At 44.0% G+C, this 18,666-nt stretch overlaps 2 long non-coding RNA genes across 2 annotated transcripts in view; one reads left to right on the forward strand and one right to left on the reverse strand.

The window, feature by feature from the left end:
* LOC148145814 (uncharacterized) overlaps window positions 1-18,666 on the forward strand; it is a 36,443-nt gene that overhangs the window by 12,228 nt on the left and 5,549 nt on the right. The gene's annotated exons all lie outside the window — the stretch shown is intronic.
* On the reverse strand, window positions 5,081-10,744 carry LOC122561840 (uncharacterized). The gene is made up of 3 exons (XR_006315125.2): window positions 10,372-10,744; window positions 9,587-9,650; window positions 5,081-5,315 (listed from the first exon to the last, which is right to left on the reverse strand). It is a non-coding gene; the product is annotated as an uncharacterized LOC122561840 (long non-coding RNA).

Consider the following 18,666-nt stretch of genomic DNA (forward strand, 5'->3'; position numbering starts at 1 on the left):
TGCTGGTAGGTTTTGCATCTTTTATGGTTGTAGGGGAAGATACCAGGAGGTTAGTGGGGAGAGTGACGCGAGCTAAGGAGTGACGAAAGGAACAGTCCTTGCGGAAGGCGGAGAAGGGTGGGGAGGGGAAGATGTTTAGATTACATTACAGTGTGGAAACAGGCCCTTCGGCCCAACAAGTCCACACCGACCCGCCGAAGCGCAACCCACCCATACCCCTACATTTACCCCTTACCTAACACTACGGGCAATTTAGCATGGCCAATTCACCTGACCTGCACATCTTTGGACTGTGGGAGGAAACCGGAGCACCCGGAGGAAACCCACGCAGACACGGGGAGAACGTGCAAACTCCACACAGTCAGTCGCCTGAGGCGGGAATTGAACCCGGGTCTCTGGTGCTGTGAGGCAGCAGTGCTAACCACTGTGCCACCGTGCCGCCCACCACATGTTCTGGGTGGTGGAGTCGTATTGGAGTTGGCGGAAGTAGATGAGGTGCCAGAACACTGGAGGTTGGCTAATGTGGTACCACTATTTAAGAAAGGTAGTAAGGACAAACCAGGGAACTATAGACTAATGAGCCTGATGTCGGTGGTGGGCAAGGTGCTGGAGGGAATCCTGAAGGATAGGATTAACACGTATTTTAAAAAGCAAGAACTGATTAGGGATAGTCAACATGGCTTTGTGTGTGGGAAATCATGTCTCACAAACTTGATTGAGTTTTTTGAAGAAATAACAAAGAGGATTGATGGGGGCAGAGCAGTGGAAGTGATCTATATGGACTTCAGTAAGGCGTTTGACAAGGTTCCCCACGGGAGACTGGTTAGCAAGGTTAGATTTCATAGAATACAGGGAGAATTAGCCATTTGGACACAGTACTGGCTCGAAGGTAGAAGACAGAGGGTGGTGGTGGAGGGTTTTTCAGACTGGAAGCCTGTGACCAGTGGAGTGTCACATGGATCAGTGCTTGGTCCGCTAATTTTTGTCATTTATATAAATGATTTGGATGTGAACAGAGGAGGTATAGTTAGTATGTTTGCATATGACCCCAAAATTGAGGTGTAGTGGACAGCGAAGGAGGTTACTTCAGATTACAACGGGGTCTTGATCAGATGGGTGAATGGGCTGAGGAGTGGCAGATGGAGTTTAATTCAGATAAATGCAAAGTGCTGCATTTTAGGAAAGCAAATCTTAACAGGACTTATATACTTAATGGTAAGGTCCTAGAGAGTGTTGCTGAATAAAGAGACTTGGAGTGTAGGTTCATAGCTCCTTGAAAGTGGAGTCGCAGGCAGATAGGATAGTGGAGAAGGCGTTTGGTATGCTTTCCTTTACTGGTCAAGAGTATTGAGTAATGCTGAGGGGTGGGCGGCATGGTGGCACAGTAGTTAGCACTGCTGCCTCACAGCACCAGAGACCTGGGTTCAATTCCCACCTCAGGCAACTGTCAGTGTGGAGTTTGCACATTTTCCCCTTGTCTGCGTGGGTTTCCTCCAGGTGCTCCGGTTTCCTCCCACAGTCCAAAGATGTGCAGGTTAGGTGCATAGGCCATGCTAAATTGCCCATAGTGTTAGGTGAAGGGGTAAATGTAGGGGAATGGGTCTGGGTGGGTTGCTCTTCGGCGGGTCGGTGTGGACTTGTTGGGCCGAAGGGCCTGTTTCCACACTGTAAGTAATCTAATCTAATCTTTATAGAAGTTTATAAAATCATGAGGGGCATGGATAGGGTAAATAAACAAGGTCTTTTCCCTGGAGTGGGGGAGTCCTGAACTAGAGGTCATTGGTTTAGGGTGAGAGGGAAAGATATAAAAGGGACCTAAGTGGCAATCTTTTCACGCAGAGGAGTGAGCTGCCAGAGGAAGTGGTGGAGGCTAGTACAATTGCAACATTTAAAAGGCATTTGGTGGGTATATGAATAGGAAGGGTTTAGAGCAATATGGGCCAAGTGCTGGCACATGGGACTAGATTAGGTTGGGATATCTGGTCAGCATGGATGAGTTGGACTGAAGGGTCTGTTTCCATGCTGTACGTCTCTATGACTATGACTCTCTGAGATGCTGGTTGCAGAGACTGGTGGGACAGAAAGTGAGGACAAGGGGGATTCTGTCTTTATTATATTTGGATTGGGGAGGATTTAGAGTAGTGAAGGGAGGAAGAGAAGTGGTGTGGTGGAGGGCTGTCTGGATGACAGAGGGAGGAAAGCACGTTGTTTAAAATAGGCGGACATCTGGGATGTTTGCAAGTGTAACATCTTCTTGTCAAAGCAGATGGGATGGAGACGGAGGAATTGGGAAAATGGGATGGATATGGGCTGGGAGAAAGTATAGTCCAGGCAATTATGGGAGTCTGTGGGTTTATGTCAGTCTGTAAACTGTCCCCAGAGATGAAAAGGGAGAGGTCAAGGAAAGCAGGAAAAGTAAGTGTTTGCAAGGTCACTGAACACCTTGAAAGGTCAGTGATTTCCTTTTGATGGGAAACCTGCTTATGGATACATTAAATTCTGCTGTGATGCTCTTTGCCTGTTGAATAGTCAGTTAACACATCCTACCTAGAATCACAGCAGAACTTTGGTGAGAAACTGGTGTTACTTGTAAGACTGTCTTTGTAGGGCTGACCACCCTCAAGAAAGCTGCATTTTTAAATAAAATTGAGAGGACTCTCAAAAAGGAGTAAAACTTGTCAGTCCAGTTGTTACACAATCTCAAACAGTTCCCCTGCCCCTGCTCCACTTCATAACAACAGTGCACAGGAGCTGCATTCACCATTTTCTTAAAACTCACATTAAAGCAAAACTCCCTGGTGCTCACCTTCCACCCTACCAACCTTCGCATAAACCTAATCATTCGCCAACATTTCCGTCACCTCCAAACGGACCCCACCATCAGAGATATATTTCCCTCCCCACCCCTTTCCGCCTTCCACAAAGACCATTCCCTCCGTGACTACCTGGTCAGGTTCACGCCCCCCAACAACCCACCTTCCCATCCTGGCACCTTCTCCTGCCACCGCAGGATTTGCAAAACCTGCGCCCACATCTCCTACCTCACCCCCATCCAAGGCCCCAAAGGAGCCTTCCATATCCATCAAAGTTTTACCTGCACATCAACCAATATCATTTATTGTATCCATTGCTCCCGATGCGGTCTCCTCTACATTGGGGAGACAGGACGCCCCCTAGCAGAGCGCTTTAGGGAACATCTCTGGGACACCCGCACCAATCAACCACACTGCCCTGTGGCCCAACATTTCAACTCCCCCTCTCACTCTGCCGAGGACATGGAGGTCCTGGGCCTCCTTCACCGCCGCTCCCTCACCACCCAATGCCTGGAGGAAGAACGCCTCATCTTCCGCCTCGGAACACTTCAACCCCAGGGCATCAATGTGGACTTAACCAGTTTCCTCATTTCCCCTTCCCCCACCTAACCCCAGTTCCAAACTTCCAGCTCAGCACTGTCCCCATGACCTGTCCTACCTGCCTATCTTCCTTTCCACCTATCCATTCCACCCTCCTCCCTGACCTATCATCTTCATCCCCTCCTCCACTCACCTATTGTACTCTATGCTACTTTTTCCCCACCCCCACCCTCCTCTCACTTATCTTTCCACCCTTCAGGCATTCTGCCTGTATTCCTGATGAAGGGCTTTTGCCCGAAACGTCCATTTTACTGCTCCTCGGATGCTGCCTGAACTGCTGTGCTGTGCTTTTCCAGCACCACTAATCCAGAATCTGGTTTCCAGCATCTGCAGTCATTGTTTTTACCTGTGTCTATAACAACGCACCCCTGGATCTTCTTCCTCTTCGCATTCATCTTCCACCTGAAGGACATGTTTGCCTGCCTGATGGACATTGTCACCCAACAAGGACTTTACCATTTCTGAACACTTGCGAATGCACTTTATTTCTAGGAAGTGGTAGTTTTACTTTGTCAATCACCCAGTTAAACCCTTCTAGGACGAGCACCCAAATGACACAATGGCCCGCTCCCCACCTCTCAGCTTGAGGTCAGCTTTCATGATGCCACAAACATTTCCTGGCTTTTTCTAGGGGTGCTGAAGGCTTCATCCTACTAATATCAACATAGAAGGCTGGCCCATGTAACCCACATGCTTCCAGGATATCTTTCCGAATATGGAAGGAGAGAAAGTAAGTACTGTATCAGCTAATTTCATCATTTCTTTTTCTTACGATACTGAAAAAAGCAGTTCAAGAGTCCAATTTCTTAGCCAAAACTGTATTTTCCAAGTAATGCGTGGGTGTATGCATGGCACTTCCCTTTGTGTTATATAGATAAACTATTCATGAGGAAAAGGGCAGGGTGACAATCCAGTATCTAATCATTTTACATTGTTGCTTTGAAAGGAAGAGATATCAAGCAACAGGACTTTGCATTTCCCTTTATTTTTCCATCCATTTCTGTGCTGATGTTAATGGTCAACCCAAATCTCCTGTTGCCTTATTTCTCAATATCATATCAACACAACTTTATATTTTCTTCAGCCTCATGTGTTCACCTAGTCTTTCCCTTAAAACATCTCTTTACTTGGTCGACTTCATCTGGTGTGTGCACTGCACTGCACTGCACACCCCAGGTCATCTCCTCTGCACAGAAGCTCTTCAGCCACGTTCTCAAACAGACTCGCTACCACAGCCACATTTCCTTCCTCAGCACCTGCCTACGGAATCGACTGATCCCGCACGGACTCCGGACTACGTTCCGACCAACGAAATTTGGACCCAACCAGGACAACCAGTACCTACAACAAATCCGAAGCCTCCAGCAACAGACCTCCCTATGAACTCAGATTTCTCCAGTTTCCTCATTTCCCCTCCCCCCACCTTGTCTCAGTCAAATCCCTCGAACTCAGCACCGCCTTCCTAACCTGCAATCTTCTTCCTGACCTCTCCGCCCCCACCCACTCCGGCCTATCATCCTCACCTTGACCTCCCTCCACCTATCGCAATTCCAACGCCCCTCCCCCAAGTCCCTCCTCCCTACCTTTTATCTTAGCCTGCTGGACACATTTTCCTCATTCCTGAAGAAGGGCTTATGCCCGAAACGTCGATTCTCCTGTTCCTTGGATGCTGCCTGACCTGCTGCACTTTTCCAGCAACACATTTTCAGCGACTTCATCTGGTGACAAGTTCCACATTCCTACCAGACTCTGAATAATGAAGTTTCTCCTGAAATCTCACTGGATTTATTTGGCATAATTAAGATCATGAAGAATGGAATGTGGGGAATTTCTGAAGCAAGTCTCAATTTCTACTTGAGTATGGTATATTGCCTCCCTGGTGCCAGGATCATGAGTGGTATCCTGAAACGGATGAGTAAACAGACAAAAGTCATTGATCACATTGGCACAAATGACATGCGTAGGAAGAGTGACAAGTTCCTGCAGCGACAATTCAGAGAGTTAGGTAGTAAACTAAAAAGCAGGACTACTAAGGTAGTAATCTCAGGATTATTTTCTGTGCCACATGCTCCTGAGGCTAGGAATAGAGACTTAGTACAATCGAACACATGGTTAAAGAGCTGATGTAAGAGGGAGGGCTTCAGATATGTGGATCATTGGGATGTCTTCTCGGGAAGGTGCAACCTGTACAAGAAGGACAGGTTGCACCTAAACTGGTGGAGCACCAATATCCTGGCAGGAAGATTTGATAGTACCACTTGGGATGGTTTAAGTTAGTGTGGCTGGGGTGGGGAGGGGGAATTCAGAGCAGCAAGTCAATCAGTATAGAGACTGGAAAAGAGCTTGAGACTAAGACGAATATAGTTAAGAGGAAGAGCAGTCAGGGAGAGGCTGCTAAGCTCAGTGGAACTGGAGGCATGGACTGGAATTGCTTCAATGCAAGAGATAATAGCAGGTAAAACAAATGAAATTAGAGCCTGGATTAATGCATACAATTATGATGCTGTTGCTATCAGACACATGGATGAAAGAGGGACAGGACTGACAACTTAACATTCTGAGATATTGGTGTTTTAGAAAAGACAGAGGAGGAAGCAAGAGATGTAGGGGAGTTATATTACTGGTTATATAACTGAATTATATTACTTGGGAACATACCACAGCTGTGTTGAGGGAGGATAACCTGGAGGGATCTTGCAGTGAGGCATTATGGGTAGAGTTCAGGAATAAATGGGTGTAATCACAATGCTGAGATTGTACTAAAGACCTCCCAGTTGCCAATGGAACATACAAGACATGTAGTCAGATTCTAGAAAGATGTTAAAATAATAGGGGTTGTTGTGGTGGATGATTTTAACTTCCCCCATACTGACTGGGACTTCCCTAGTACTAGGGGTTTGGATGGATAATCAAACAAGAGAGGGGGCCATACTGGGCCTGGCATTGGGAAATGAGTCCAGCCAGGTGATCAAAGTTTCAGTCAGGGGGCATTTTGGAAATAGTGACCATAATTCCATAAATTTCCCAATACTTATGGATAAGGACAAGGATGGACCAGAAATGAAGGTGTTAAATTGGGGGAAGGCCAACCATAACTGAATTAGGCAAGAATTGATTAACGTGGATTGGGAGCGGCTGTTTGAAGGTAAATCCACATCTGACATGTGGGAGTCTTTTAAGGACCATTTAATTAGAGTGCAGGACAGGAATGTTCCTGTTAAAATGAAGGACAGGAATGGCAGGATTCAGGAACCTTGGATGACTGGGGAAATTATTTTAGTAAAATGAAAAGGAAGCATACCCTAAGGTTTAGGCAACTAAAAACAAAGTCATTGAAGAATACAAGATAGAGAAAGTAGGAAGGAGCTCAAATGGGGTGTGAGGAGGGCTAAAAGCAGCCATGAATTGTCCTTGGCCAGCATAGTGAAAGAGAATCCTAAGGCATTTTATACACATATGAGGAACAAGAGGTAGCTAGGGAAAGAGTAGGCCCACTCAAGGAGAAAGAAGGGAGATTATAATTGGAACCAGAAGAAATGGGTGAGTTCTTAAATGAGTATGAATGAGAAGGGTTTAGAAGGATATGAGCCAAATGCTGGCAAATGAGACTAGATTAATGTGGAATATCTGGTTGGCATGAACGAGTTGGATCAAACGTTCTATTTCCGTGCCATACATCTCTATGACTCTATGAGTACCTTACATTGGTATTCACTAGACAAAGGAACATGAGGGATATTGAGGTTAGGGGAATGTATGTGAATACTCTAGGAAATGTCAACATAATGAAGAAGCAGGTGCTGGGTGTCTTAAAATGCATTAAAGTAGACAAGTCCCCAGGACCAGATGGGATCTATCTCAGGATAAATTGGGATGAAGGGAGGAAAAAGCTAGGGCCTTAACAGATATCTTTGCATCTGTTTTGGCCTCAGGTGAGGTTCTAGAGAACTGGAGAATGACCAATATTGTTCTTTTGTTTAAGAAGGGAACTAGAGATAATCCAGGTAATTACAGGCCGTGAGTCTGATGTCAACGCGAGGGAAGCTTTTGGAGAAGATATTGAGAGACAGGATTTATTCATATTTCGAAGCAAATAGACTTGTCTGCATGAGTTTCCTCCGGGTGCTCCGGTTTCCTCCCAAAGTCCAAAGATGTGCAGGTCAGGTGAATTGGCCATGCTAAATTGCCCATAGGTTAGGTGCGTTAGTCAGAGGGAAATGGGTCTGGGTGGGTTACTCTTTGGAGCGTCGGTGTGGACTTGTTGGGCCGAATGGCCTGTTTCCACACTGTAGGGAATCTAATCTAATTGAAGAAGATTACCAAAGGATACGGCAAGATATAGATAGATTGCAGATCTAGGCAGAAAAATGGCAGATGGAATTTAACCTGGACAATTTTAAGGTGATGCAGATTGGAAGATCACATTCAGATGTGAATTAAACAATAAATGGCAGAACCCTTAGGAGTATTGACATACAGAGGATTTGGGTATACGGGTCCACAGATCCCTGAAAGTCGGTAAGGTGGATAAGATGGTCAAGAAGCACTCTTGCTACAATGAGATCTAGGTGTTCTTGTACATTAGTCAATGAAAGCAAGCATGCAGGTACAGCAAGCAGTGAAGAAAGCTAATAGCATGCTGGCCTTCATAACAAGAGGAATTGAGTATAGAAGCAAAGAGGTTCTTCTGCAGCTGTACAGGACCCTGGTGAGACTGCACCTGGAATATTGTGTGCAGTTTTGGTCTCCAAATTTGAGGAAAGGCATTCTGGCTATTGAGGGAGTGCAACGTAAGTTCACGAGGTCAATTCCCGGAATGGCGGGACTATCTTATGTTGAAAGATTGGAGCAATTGGGCTTGTATACCCTTGAGTTTAGAAGACTGAGAGGGGGATCTGATTGAGACATATAAGATTATTAAAGGATTGGACACTCTGGAGGCAGGAAGCATGTTTCTGCTGATGGGTGAGTCCCAAACCAGAGGACACAGTTTAAAAATAAGGGGTAGGCCATTTAGAACAGAGTTGAGGAGAAACTTCTTCACCCAGAGAGTGGTGAGTGTGTGGAATGCTCTGCTCCAGAAGGCTGTGGAGGCCAAGTCTCTGGATACTTTCAAGAAAGAGTTGGATAGAGCTCTTACGAATAGTGGAATCAAGAGTTATGGGGATAAGGCAGGAACAGGATACTGATTGAGGATGATCAGCCATGATCATAATGAATGGTGGTGCTGGCTCGAAAGGCAGAATGGCCTACTCCTGCACCTATTGTCTATTGGCTGTGGCATCAAATATAAAAGTTGGCAAATTATGTTGCAGCTGTATAAAAGTTTAGTTAGGCCTCATTTGGAATGTTGTGTGTATTCCTGGTCGCCGCACTACCAGAAGGACATGGATGCTTTGGAGACCCAGCAGAGAAGGTTTACCAGGATGTTGCCTGCTCTGGTGGATTTTAGCTATGAGGAGAAATTTGATAAACTCAGCTTGTTTTCTTTGGAAAGGTGGAGGCTGAGGGGAGACCTGATAGATAGGGTGGACAGTTGGAGGCTTTTTCCCAGGGTGGAAGGGTCAACTACAAGAAGGCAGAGGTTCAAGGTGAGAGGGGGAAAGTTTAATGGAGAAGTGTGGGGTAAACCTTTCAGACAGAGGCTGGTAGGTGCCTGGAATGCATTGCCAATTGGGGTGGTGGAAGCAGGCACATTAGCAAGGTTTAAGACGTATCTTGACGATCATGAACTGGAGGTGAACCATATGGGCAGTAAGTATTAGGTCTAAATAAAAATTAGGAACTGACATAGGTTTTGTGGGCTGAAGGCCTGTTCCTGTACAATATTGTAGCTTTTTATGATATTACACATTGGTCCTCTCATATGCTGTGGTAGTGACTCAACAGATTTCCAACAGTAGGATTACAAGTGTTTCTACTGAGTTGCAAATCAATTGGTAAAGAATTTTATAATTACATCATAGTAATGAACAGCTCAGCTGTTAAAGTCATTCATTTTTAACTTCTGAATCCTTGCAAGGCAAAGGGATCTAATCATAAAACACATACAGAAAACCGTGTGGACATGTAAAACTACTAAATACAGTTTCTAAATGTTGAGCTCTTCAAAACATGGAGCATGTCTTTTCAACTTGGGTTCTTCTGAAGTTAAAAAAACGTAATTCACTTACTGCTTGCCAAAAAGTATCAAATTTCCTGAAGAAATTACTTCCTTGCTTATGCTCAATGTTACATCTGGAAAAGATCCATGAAAATGTACAAATTTTACTTAAGCCAACTATATTTCATTCATTGTTGAAAAATCAAGTGGTTACAAGGAGCCAAATAGCAGAATTTCGCCTTTACTAGTATTACAGAACAACTAGAAATTTCTTACATTTTGCAATCGTGCAATACCAAAATTGTATAAAATGTTATATACAGAACTTAAGATCAATTGCACAAAGGCAAGGCTAAACTTATCGATTTCTGTAGCAGTTCTATTTAAAACATAATTTTTAATTATCTGCACCAGAACTGAAATGAAACTCGAGAGATGTATTTCTGGACCAAACCATCCCTGCAAACAAGATCAAACTGGAATTCACTCCTGATGTAATATGATCACCAGAGCACACCTTCTGAATTTAAGGAACAGTATTGTCACTAACCTCGACTAACGTTATACGAATGACAACACCCACATAATTAAGAAAGCAGTTACACAAAACAGCAACACATGGCCAGAACAAAATGGCAGAGATTGTTTGAGTTGAACTTCAGCACAAACATATGGTTTTAGTTTAGCAAAAAGAATTAATTATGAAATTCATGTATAACTTTTTTCATTAAAAGAAGACACACTCCACTGTGAAATACACGTCACAGACTTACCTAACATTGTGTATTCACTGTCTGCCAAAAAGGAAACATGTCACAACTGTAATAGTAAAGAACATCTGTAAAATCTACTAACCTTGTACAATATTATCAGTTCCTGAAGAAGGACTTATGCCCGAAACGTCGATTCTCCTTCTCCTTTGATGCTGCCTGATCTCCAGCATCTGCAGTCCTCACTTTCTCCTCCAATATTATCAGTTATTTTTGTTACCCCATCTATATTAAAAATTACACCTCTGTTTTAATGTTATTGGCAACTGTATCAAAGGGGAGATGGGAAGACTTTTTAAATGTAGTACATTGCTAAATTCTGAAATTGTCATCCAATTGGTATGCTGAATGATTTAGGTAATCATCATCTTCCAAAATTTCCAATAACAGCTACAAGAGGTTAAGGGGGAAGATGGGAAACTATACGGCAAAGGAGCAGAAGCAGGACATTCAGCCCATTGAATCTGTTCTACCAGTCTATGAGATCACGGCTTGTCTAATAAGCCCGATCTATAATTTTCTGACTTTTCCCTGTAAGCCTTGGTTCTCTTACTGATTAAAAATTTGTCTGTCGCACCCTTGAATAAACTTAATGACCCAAACTCCACAGCAAGCAGGCAGAGGTCATATTACATTTCAATGACATTTTTCTGCTCAGGTTTTTGCAAGTTAGATTGCATTTCATGTCTCTTTGTTTTTTGAAGTCACAATGAGGTTGTGTTTTGTCAGTGGCACACTGTTCCCAATGGCAGAACTAAAGTGTGTCTCTCTATTTTCTCCCATTTTCCACATGACCATAATTTATACTTTAAACAGTTCCAGTAGGAAGGGGAGACCATTGTGATTCTGTCAGGGAAGTTTCTCAGTGGTCAAACCTGCAGTCAACTGATAATATCCATCTCCATTGTATTAACATAAGACTTGAGAGGACAAAAATGGCATAGTTTGTTTTCAAAGCTAAACTTGCATTCACATGACCTTGGTTTCACATTATTCATGTGTGTATCAGTAAGTTTGGTTGAGACTAGTTTAATTAGAGAGCTAAATATACTTGCACATTTCATGGTTGGTGGCTTTGCCTGAATTAGAGTCTTTTTTTAATGGAAAAACCAACATGTATTTTCATTTAGGGTCAGTTAGCTCAGATGGTTGGACAGCTGATTTATGATGCAGAGTGACACCAACAGCAAGGGTTCAATTCCTGCACTGGAGATCTCACCTTCTCAACCCCCCCCTCACCTGGTGCGTGGTGACTCTCAGGATAAACCGCCACCAGTTGTCTCTCTCTCTCTCTAATGAGAGGATGGTCCTCTGGGTGCTATCGTGACTTTATCTTATTTCCATTCATTCTTTATTGAATGTTCATTTTAATGTCCAATATCATATTTGCCACTCTGTTGGACATGACTTCATTTGCAGGCTCAGCTGGCTCTCCATTTCCATGCATTGGTAAAAACAAGGACTGCAGGTGCTGGAAACCAGACTCTAGATTAGAGTGGTGCTGGAAAAGCACAGCAGGTCAGGCAGCATCCAAGGAGCAGGAAAATCGATGTTTCGGGCAAAAGCCCTTCATCAGGAATACCATGCATTGTCAAGGGTATAACTCAGCACACAGATGATTGAAATATAAAAGTAAAGCTAAAGTCGCCATCAATTTATAAGATCATAAGGCTGCTCTCTTATTAGAGAGAGACCATGAGTGGTGGTTCAACCTGAGGAAATATGTAGCGGTTAGCACTGCTGCCTCACAGCGCCAGGCCCGGGTTCAATTCCCGCCTCGGGCAACTGTCTGTGTGAAGTTTGCACGTTCTCCCTGTATCTGCGTGGGTTTCCTCCGGGTGCTCCGGTTTGCTCCCACAGTCCAAAGATGTGCAGGTTAGGTGAATTGGCCATGGTAAATTGCCCTTAGTGTAAGGTGAAGGGGTAAATGTAGGGGAATGGGTCTGGGTGGGTTGCTCTTCGGAGGGTCGGTGTCGACTTGCTGGGCCAAACGACCTGTTTCCACACTGTAAGTAATCTAATCTAATCAGGAATGGGAGAAGGCTCCTGGGACAGAAATATTTGATGAGTGAAATGCTCTGTTTCTTTGCACTAAATTCAATGTAATGTTGAATTGTGAGCTATATTGTTGTAGAATCCCTTGTCCATTAAATCAAATGTACTATTGAATTTTGTTTTAGAGAACACTTGTTCCATTTTGTTATTTTCATTCAGGCTAGGCATATTATCCTGTTGACAAGAGTGTGAGGGACAAGGGTGGGTGGGCAGTAATTTTGCAAGGTTCCTGCTGAAGAATCTCTTAAATAAGCTCCAAAGCTTCTCTTCCGCAGTGTCATGTTTCTGGCTTCACATTTTCACCACTGCACAGTGTACCTAACATACAGGCTCAGAGCACTAACAGTCCATACAATTAATATGACACCCCTTAAAATACCATTGTGTCAGCCAATTTACATAATGAGGATTAATATTGACTATTTTGCAAATCGGATTTACCTGGTTTTAAACGTGATAGCTTAGTGTCATAAAAATAAATCCTTTATTCTACCTTAATTTATGCAATTTTAAAAAGATTCACTTGCATCTAGTCACCCAGTTAATGCATTTGGTATTGGTTCAGAGGGTGAATGGGGCTGCAGAGACCACATATCTTCAACCAATATCACTGCTAACTGTTAAACCTGTTCTGGAATTGCTCTCATTGACCCCTTCTTCCCATTGAACCGGAGAACATTCCATATGATAACATTGGATGACTCAGTGAATTAACTTGATCTTTCAAACAGCAAAGAAAAGCAAAATACATGGCACAGAGATAATAGGCTAAATAGCTTACTTCTGAGGTAAGATATGCTATCTCATTGTTTGCCTAATGCATTATTAACATTGCAAATGGACTGTGGAATAACTATAACAATAACTTCATTATTTACTTTGAGTTTTAAATTGAACTCACAATTTGGTTCACCAAAGAAGTTTCAGATAATAATCTGGTTTCAAGGACTATTAATCAATATCGGGATGTCCAAAACTATTATGTCCATACATTAGTCACTAATATATCTAGTAAATAATCTTTTTCTCTGCTTTCAATATTTTTCCATCACATGCAATTCTAAGCCTTTTTTAGAGTTTTGCAGTTGACTGCAGGAATTTGCCTCTTTCTTTTAAGGGTGTGGATATGCATTGGTAATCAATCAGTGTAAGATAGGAATGAATATGTGGGACAGAACACATGCAGCAGTTTTAGACAAACACACTTTACAGAAGGAAGAAAATGGAAGACTACTAAGGTGGATTCTAGGATATTAAGATCCTGGAGGAGAGCCTGAAAGTAAATACAAGAGCTTTAATGAGCAAGGGGCAAATTGAAAGTTATGATAGAAAACTGGCAATTTTACTGGCAGTAATCTCAGAGGATTGGACTAATGATTCCAGGACCGTTGTCGCAGGGGAAATTTAAATTCAATCAATTACACATCTGAAATACAATGCTGTGTCTCACTTAGTGTTAAATTCACTTTAGTCTAGATGGAGCAGAATTTGGAAGGAGCACCCAGGAAGGTTTTATAGAGCAGCATGTAAATAGTTCAACTCGGGAAGGGGCCATACCGGACCTAATGTTGGGGAATGAGCCTGGTCAGGTGTTGAAGTTTCAGTTAGGGATCACTTTGGGAATAGTGATCACAATTCCATACGTTTTAGAACACTCATGGACAAAGATGAGAGCGGTCCTAAAGGAAGAGTGCTAAATTGGGGGAAGCTGAAAATGTGTTGCTGGAAAAACGCAGCAGGTCAGGCAGCATCCAAGGAGCAGGAGAATCGACGTTTCGGGCATTACCCCTTCGGCTCACGTCGATTCTCCTGCTCCTTGGATGCTGCCTGACCTGCTGCACTTTTCCAGCAACACATTTTCAGCTCTGATCTCCAGCATCTGCAGTCCTCACTGGTTCCTAAATTGGGGGAAGGCCAAAATCTGGCAGGAGCTGGGGAATCTGGATTGGGAGCAGCTGTTTGAAATTAAATCTACATTTGATATGTGGGAGGCTTTTAAAGAGAGGTTGATTAGAGTGTGGGACAGATATGTCCCTGTGAAAATGAGGGATAGAAATGGCAAGATTAGGAAACCATGGATGACAGGTGAAATTGTGAGACTAGCTAAGAGGAAAAAGGAAGCATACATATGGTCTAGGTGACTGAAAACAGCCCAAGCATTGGAAGAATATTGGGAAAGTAGGACCAATTTGAAATGAGGAATTAAGCGGCCTAAAAGGGGTCATGAAACATCTTTAACAAACAGGGTTAAGGAAAATCCCAAAGCCTTTTGTTTGTATATAAGAAACAAGAGGATAACTAGAGGAGAGGGTTGGTCCACTCAAAGACAAAGAAGGAGAGTTATGTGTGGAGTCAGAAAAAATGGGGGAGATTCTTAATGAGTACCTTGCATCTGTATTCACCGAGGAGAGAGACATGATGGATGTTGAGGTTAGGGATAGATGCTTGATTATTGTAGTCTGGATTAGAGTGGTGTTGGAGAAGCACAGCAGGTCAGGCAGCATCCAAGGGGCAGGAAAATCAACGTTTCAGGCAAAAGCCCTTCATCAAGAATAGAGGCAGGGAGCCTGCAGAGTGGAGAGATAAATGAGAGCATGGTGGGGTGGGGAGAAAGTAGCATAGAGTACAATGGGTGAATGGGGGTGGGGATGGAGGTGATAGGTCAGAGAGGAGGGTGGGGGAAGGTAGCAAAGAGTACAATGGGTGAATGGGGGTGGGGATGAAGGTGATAGGTCAGAGAGGAGGGTGGAGTGGATAGGTGGAAAGGAAGATAGGCAAGTAGGACAGGTCATGGGGACGGTGATGAGCTGGAAGGTTGGAACTGGGGTAAGGTGGGGGGAGGAGAAATGAGGAAACGAGGCGGAAGATGAGGCGTTATTCCTCCAGGCATTGGGTGGTGAGGGAGCGGCGGTGGAGGAGGCCCAGGACCTGCATATCCTCGGCAGAGTGGGAGGGGGAGTTGAAATGTTGGGCCACAGGGCGGTGTGGTTGATTGGTACGGGTGTCCCAGAGATGTTTCCTAAAGCACTCTGCGAGGAGGTGTCCAGTCTCCCCAATGTAGAGGAGACTGCATCGGGAGCAATGGATACAATAAATGACATTGGTGTGCAGGTAAAACTTTGATGGATGTGGAAGGCTCCTTTGGGGCCTTGGATGTGGGAGGAGGTGTGGGCACAGGTTTTGCAATTCCTGCAGTGGCAGGGAAGGTGCCAGGATGGGAGGGTGAGTTGTAGGGGGCATGGACCTGACCAGGTAGTCACGGAGGGAACGGTCTTTGCGGAAAGCGGAAAGGGGTGGGGAGGGAAATATATCTTTGGTGGTGGGGTTCGTTTGGAGGTGGCAGAAATGTCGGCGGATGTCGCGGTTTATGCAAAGGTTGGGAGGGTGGAAGGTGAGCACCAGGGGGGTTCTGTCCTTGTTACAGTTGGAGGGTTGGGGTTCAAGGGCGGAGGTGTAGGATGTGGACGAGATGCATTGGAGGGCATCTTTAACCATGTGGGAAGGGAAATTGCGGGCTCTAAAGAAGGAGGCCATTTGATGTGTTTATTCTTGATTATTCTAGGTCAAGCCAGCATAAGGAGGGAGGAAGTGTTGGGTATTCTAAAAGACGTTAAGGTGGACAAGTCCCCAGGTCCTGATGGGATCTATCTCCAGTTACTGAGGGAAGGGAGAGAAGAAATAGCTGGGACCTTAATAGATATCTTTGCAGCATCCTTGAACATGGGTGAGCTCCCAGAGAACTGGAGAATTGCTAATGTTGTCCCCTTGTTTAAGAAGGGTAGCAGGGATAATCCAGGTAATTATAAACAAGTGAGCCTGACGTTAGTGGAAGGGAAGCTGCTGGAGAAGATACAGAGGATAGGATCTATTTCCATGTGGAAGAAAATGGGCTTATCAGTGATAGGCAACATGGTTTTGTGCAACGAAGGTTCTGTTTTAACAACTGAATGAATTCTTTGAGGAAATAGCAAAGTTGATTGATGAGGGAAGGACTGTAGATGGTATGTACATGGACTTCAATAAGGTGTTTGATAAGATTCCACACGGTCGGCTGATGGAGAAAGTGAAGTCGCATGGGGTCCACGGTGTACTAGCTAGATGGATAGAGAATTGGCTGGGCAACTGAAGACAGAAAGTAGTAGTGGAAGGGAGTTTCTCAAAATGGAGAACCCTGAAAAGTGGTGTTCCACAGGGATTCGTGTTGGGACCACTGTTGTTCATGATATACATAAATAATCAGGAGGAAGGTATAGGTGGTCTGATTAGCAAGTCTGCAGATGACACTAAGATTGATGGAGTAGCAGATAATGAAGGGGACTGTCAGAGAATGCTACAGAATAAAGATAGATTGGAGAGTTGGGTGGAGAAATGGCAGATGAAGTTCAAACCAAGCAAATGCGTGTTGCTACATTTTGGAAGATCCGATTCAAGAGTGAACTATATGCTAAATGGAAAAGCCCTGGGAAAAATTGATATACAGAGACTTCTGGGTGCTCAGATCTATTTTACCCTGAAGGTGGCAATGCAGGTTGATAGAGTAGTCAAGAAGACATACGGCATGCTTTCCTTCATTGGACAGGGTATTGAGTACAAGAGTTGGCAGGTCAAGTTACAGTTGTGTAGGAGTTTGATTTAGTCACATTTGGAATACTGCATTAAGTTATGGACGCCACATTATCAAAACGATGTGGATGCTTTGGAGATGGTTCAAAGGAGGTTCACCAGAATATTGCCTGGTATAAAGGGTGCTAGCTATGAAGAGAGATTGAGTAAATTAGGATTATTTTCATTAGAAAGATGGAGGTTGGGGGGGACCTGACTGAGGTCTACAAAATCATGAGCGGTATAGACAGGGTGGATAGCAAGTAGCTTTTTCCCAGAGTGGGGAACTCAATTACTAGGGGTCACAAGTTCAAGGTAAAGGTGATAAGTTTAAGGGAGATATACGTGGAAAGTTCTTCACACAGAGGGTGGTGGATACCTGGAACACGTTGCCAGTGGGGTGGTAGAGGCGGGCATGATAACGTCATTTAAGATATATCCAGACAGATACATGAATGGGCATGGAGCAGAGGGGTACAGACCCTTAGAAATAAGCAACATAGAGAATCTGGATTGGCGCAGGCTTGGAGGGCCAAAGGGCCTGTTCCTGTGCTGTGATTTTCTTTGTTCTTCGTTCTTCTGTGTTCTTTGTCTCAATAATAATGATCATGAAGGTACTGTAAAAAACCCTCCATTATCCTTCATGGAAGGAAATCTGATGGGTGGCCTTATCTGCTTTAGCCACTAAAATACTTCAGATTCACACCTGATTCCTGATGAAGGGCTTTTGCCCAAAACGTCCATTTTGCTGCTCGTCGGATGCTGTCTGAATTGCTGTGCTCTTCCAGCACCACTGATCCAGAATCTGGTTTCCAGCATCTGCAGTCATTGTTTTTACCTATCTGATTCTCTTAAATAGCCTAATGCATTAAAATATGGAATTGCATAAGTAAATAATAGATACAGGAGTAGTTTAAAAATGAATTCAGATCAACCAAATTTCAAATAGATTGACCGCCTTTAGGGTGTAGGTTTGCTCGCTGAGCTGTAGGTTTGATATCCTAGATGTTTCATTACCTGGCTAGATAACATTATCAGTGGTGACCTCCAAGTGAAGCGAAGCTGTTGTCTCCTGCTTTCTATTTATATCTTTCTCCTGGATGGGGTTCCTGGGGTTTGTGGTGATGACATTTCCTGTTCGTTTTCTGAGGGGTTGATAGATGGCATCTAGATCTATGTGTTTGTTTATGGCGTTGTGGTTGGAGTGCCAGGCCTCTAGGAATTCTCTGGCATGTCTTTGCTTAGCCTGTCCCAGGATGGATGTGTTGTCCCAGTCGAAATGGTGTTTTTTTTCATCCATGTGTAGGGGTACGAGGGAGAGAGGGTCGTGTCTTTTTGTGGCTAGCTGGTGTTCGTGTATCCTGGTGGCTAACTTTCTTCCTGTTTGTCCTACGTAGTGTTTGTGGCAGTCCTTGCATGGAATTTTGTAGATGACGTTGGTTTTGTCCATGGGTTGTACTGGGTCTTTTAAGTTTGTTAGTTTTTCTTTGAGAGTGTTGGTGTGTTTGTGTGCTACTAGGATTCCGAGGGGTCTTAGTAGTTTGGCTGTCATTTCTGAAACTTCTTTGATGTATGGTAACCATATTACCATACGTCTGGATATCAAACCTACAGCTCAGCGAGCAAACCCACACTCTAAACCTCAACCTGAGCTACAAACCTTCACAAACCTTGCAAAAAAGATTGACCGCCTTTAGAGGAAATCTGAACCATAATATTTCAG

The sequence above is a fragment of the Chiloscyllium plagiosum genome, unplaced genomic scaffold (genome assembly GCF_037043375.1).
Source record: "Chiloscyllium plagiosum isolate Xiang-an unplaced genomic scaffold, Cpla_swu_hap1 HiC_scaffold_23, whole genome shotgun sequence".
In the NCBI taxonomy this organism is placed as follows: Eukaryota; Metazoa; Chordata; class Chondrichthyes; order Orectolobiformes; family Hemiscylliidae; genus Chiloscyllium; species Chiloscyllium plagiosum.